This window comes from Amphimedon queenslandica, unplaced genomic scaffold (genome assembly GCF_000090795.2).
Source record: "Amphimedon queenslandica unplaced genomic scaffold, v1.1 AMPQUscaffold_10359_Cont17104, whole genome shotgun sequence".
In the NCBI taxonomy this organism is placed as follows: domain Eukaryota; kingdom Metazoa; phylum Porifera; class Demospongiae; order Haplosclerida; family Niphatidae; genus Amphimedon; species Amphimedon queenslandica.
Window position 1 is genome coordinate 2,158 of NW_003549370.1, and position 4,531 is coordinate 6,688.

The 4,531-nt window shown below is 35.3% G+C and overlaps 1 long non-coding RNA gene across 1 annotated transcript; it reads left to right on the forward strand.

Annotated features, from left to right (window-relative positions):
• Positions 1 to 2,826: 2,826 nt before the first annotated feature.
• On the forward strand, positions 2,827 to 3,244 carry LOC109590196 (uncharacterized). Its single transcript, XR_002189208.1, has 2 exons — positions 2,827 to 2,984; positions 3,038 to 3,244. It is a non-coding gene; the product is annotated as an uncharacterized LOC109590196 (long non-coding RNA).
• Positions 3,245 to 4,531: the final 1,287 nt, after the last annotated feature.

Here is a 4,531-nt window from a genome sequence, read left to right on the forward strand (position 1 = left end):
AGAGAATAAAGTGAGTACATCTCAATTTAACATGTGTGCATAGTTTCAGTGCCTGTAAAGTGTAATGTATACATCTGTTTGTTTGTTGATATTAGTACATGATACACTATATACAAGCATGCACTATACACTCCGCTATCATAACTACTTGTAGTTTACATAGCTTGCATAAATGTAGTGATAGTTTATTTTAAGCTTTGTTTGTCAAATTGTACAACTTGTACCTGTCCGGGCTGTAATTTTATTATTTCATTAATTGTCTGCAAAATCTGTTATCCTCGAGGAGCTCACTACATGGTAATTTAAAATGTCTAATGTACAATACTGTATATTATAATTTATACAGCATGAATATAAAGATGTATGTGTATCAAAGTATAATCATCCACTCTTGGTATTATATACATGTACATGTATGTATATGTACATGTACATGAATTACAAAGCATTACAATTTATCATACATATACATGCAGATGTTATTTTACCTAATTCTATTAACATTGTGATATTAGGATCAGTGATTAATTGACTCCATGGTTCCTCATATCCTCTTCCCAGATCTCTCACTTCAGTTGCTCCAGCCCCACCCACTACCACCAACCACACACAGTCTGGACTCATCATTATTGATGATAAGGAATGATCTGATCTACCAGTAACAGATTCAGGTAGAACAATCTGTTGATATAATATAACATAACAATACAATGACTAGTAATAAGTGATATAACATGTTACTATACACTGATACTCACAAACTGACATTACCTTACTCCACTGGTACTGACTGGTATCAAGTAACCAACTATCATTTACTAGTTGACTCTCCTGATCCACTCCACCTATCATTACTAGTGTAGGTGAGTCACTGATGATACTAGTAATAGCATGAGCACGTCTCTCCACAGGCCACTGTACACTAGCAGGTACTACTGGTCCCTTAACACTCTCCCAGTGCTAGATAAAGACATTAACAATAAAACATTATTACTATCATTAATCATGCATGTACATGTACATGCATGATTAACACATGAAATGAGGGCAATAATTAGAAATGAATGCACAGTCATCAATACCGCAACTAGTACCGTATAGCGGGTTTGTTTTGTGAGAGTAAACTTTCGTTTTCCATTCTCAAAATGACTTTTGTGAGGTACTGAGGTTAAACATTCACTCTGAAGACGTTGATAAGCTACATGTACATCGCCCATTAAACTGGAATTTCATTTGGCTAATTGCTTGTTCTCCCATCTTGAAGAACAAAAAGAATGAAAGTTTAGCCTCACAAAACAAACCAGCTATACAGTACATGGAAAATGAATAAAATTTGTGCATGCAAATTTTAGTGTCACTGCTCTAAGATACAAACCAATGGTGACCTTAAAACTTACTAATGCAATAACAAGACACATTAACAAAAATATTATCTTGTGATTTTTGCCAATTGTCATTGAGTAAGCTCATATTGAAACAAAATGGTGGATTTTATATTGACAATTTTCTTCACAAAACTGTCAATCACTAATATTAATTCCTTGCCAATAAATCATCTTATACAGTACATTGTATGTACATGTATACTAATTTATTAATTATTAAAGTAACTTACTATTGTAGCATCAGATTCAAGTTGGCATGTATAGACATTATTAACATGTAAATTATATCCTTCATCATCAGTCACTGATCCACCAAACAAGACAGATTTATTATTACTGATCTTTGTAAGAGTAAAGACTGAAGTAGGACGACAACACTGTCCACTAATAGTTGGAATAATCCACTGTCCTAAAAGAGAAAGATTATCATTATTGTTGCATAAACTAGTAGAAACAGAGAAAAATATTAAAATACTTTATATTACACAAGTATATAGTTAAAGAGATGCATTATGATTTGGAGCTGGATCTTACTTGTTGATAAACTTAATAAATTATGTTCATTAGTACGAAAATGGCCAGCAACCATCTGATCATATTGATACTGTGATTGGTATGTAGTGGGTGTAGATCCATGTCCTCCTATTACTAGGAGGTATTCTGTACCCATAGACTCCATACACACCATACCACCAAACCCTCTCTTCATTACAATATCGCTACTTGATATTAACTTATTCCATTCATAATTTAAAGTATTAAATAAGTTGACATCATTATGATAGCAGTTGTCATGTCCACAGTAGCCGCCCATATAAAAGATGTCATTGTTTCTGACAGTACAGAAGTATCCTATAGGTCCTAGAGGAGGTGACGTTCCTCTGGTCACGTGAGAGGACCAACGACCAGTCCTAAAGTCCAGTCTATCAATAGTGGAGTACAGCTTTATCTTTTGAGGAGATTCATGTACTCCATGATACCAAGGCTTGGACCCTCCCCATACAAACAGAGATTCTCCTACTACAGGAGCTGAATGCTCAAATATCTCACCAATACCTGTAACAAGAAATAATAATGAGAGAAAGAAGAGAAAGAGGAGACAGGGAGGGAAGGGGGACAGAATACTAACCTTTAAACGAAGAACTGGAAGAAGCCATTAATGTTGCTGTGTTGCTTGTTTAGTTTGCAACTTTGCATTTTGTCGAGGCATTTGTTCAATCATATGACATGAGAAGGGCCACACCCTGCTATTGTAATAAGGCCAGGCTGAGCTGGCCCTCCTGTACTAACTGTGCCATGCCGGCCTGGTTTAGCCCAGTTCACTTCAGCTCAGTTTAATTACTGTTTACACTATCAAATGAAACTGTGCTGGCCCACTTTAAACAGGGCTGGCTCAGTTAAAGAAGCTAGTGTAAACACAGTATAAGTTAATAGCTAACTTTTATATTATTTTGTGGGGACACATTCTTTATAATAAACACATTCATAGATATTAGAGTACAAACGGGCCGTAGCAACAGGAAAATGCTAGTGATAGTACCGTAAATAATTTCTCTAAATACTCGTATGTAAAATTAAAATGGCCGAAAGTTGAAAAAGGTAAGCAAGCTTCTCAGGTGGTTTTTTGTTGCATAAAGTCTTATTTTGTGCAGGTAACCCTTCAATAATGTTTAGAGACATTCTTCCTGTTTGCCCAAGCTGTCTGCTGTAGCAATGTATCTGTTTGCAGTTTAAATTCAGTGTTTTATGAATTAGCAATCATTTTTGATCACATTTACTATTATTTTAGTTCTATTTTTTGTTTTGTACAACCTATTGAATAGAAATGGTGTTGGCGACCTCCGGTGTGTTCTAAGCAATACAATGGTGTGATAGCTAATGTCACAGACCCTTTGGTTTTTATGTTAAGGGTACAAAACAAACCTCTCGAACTAATCAGTAAATCTATTGTTACAGCCGGAAAGATGCAACCGTATTTCCAAACGAAACATAGTGGGCGACCTCCACATTATGAATCTCTATTGAGTGGTTGAATAAGTTATTGTTTTCTGTCTAACACTACTGAGATAAGGGTACAAAACAAAATGTCATTCTAAGCATTCTCATTCCAGAGCAAATATTCAGTGTAAATGATGATGCTAGCAACATAAAAATTAGTCTAGGGATAGATGCCGGTCTCTTCTGCTTCCTTTGATATAAATAATGACGTATAGTGACACCACTGCTGGAATGACAGGTCTCAAAAAGACAGCTCTTGCTCAAAGACAGCCTCCGTTGCTAGGCGTTGCCAGATGCAAATGTCAAATTGTCAACTAGCATCCGTATCCTAGCGATGTATACGGAGATGCCCCGTTTCCAATCCCTCTGTACTCTAATATGACATATTTAATCATTATTTTACCAATTTCAAACCTTCTCTCTGTTGTAAAGAACCAGTGATGACTATTATCCTAAGTCCTAACCTACAGGCTACCATTTCCCCTACTATTACTAGCCAGTCTCATATTCTCTCATATTCATAATGGAACTGGACAGGAGCAGGGCCCACATACATGTAGTTATGTATGTATACATTAATTAATAAATCAAAATAAAAGGTATACATCCATGAGTATACAAATAATTATACATGTATACATCATGTATATTAATTAGGTGCATGTGTGATAATAATAAAGTTACATGTTCATTGCTTGTTCCCAATCTTCCCTTAACATACCAGCAGCACGAGCTACTGGTCCCCCAACATTAGATAATGCTGTTAGAAAAGTGTCACATTCTTTATTAAGCTTAGACTGCCTGCGTATGAAAGTAAGACCAGCTAAGAAAGATCCAATGATGTCATCATAAGATGGTGATCTGTGTATATCTTGAGATATGATACCAACTTGAAGGAGTTGATCTGATATGCTTTGCAATGATAGACTGAAAGCTCTCTTTAAAGCAACTTGATTTTTCATTAAGATACTTTGAACTTTTCCTTTAACAATATCAAGATCAACAGTACCTGCACACAATATCAGTTCACAACTGATCAATATACATGTAGTTATAATACCTGTTCCTGTTGTACTAGCTGTAGCTTCAGTTGGTCTATTATTACTAGTAGTAGTATCTGATGTATCAACTAATAGATATTATACATA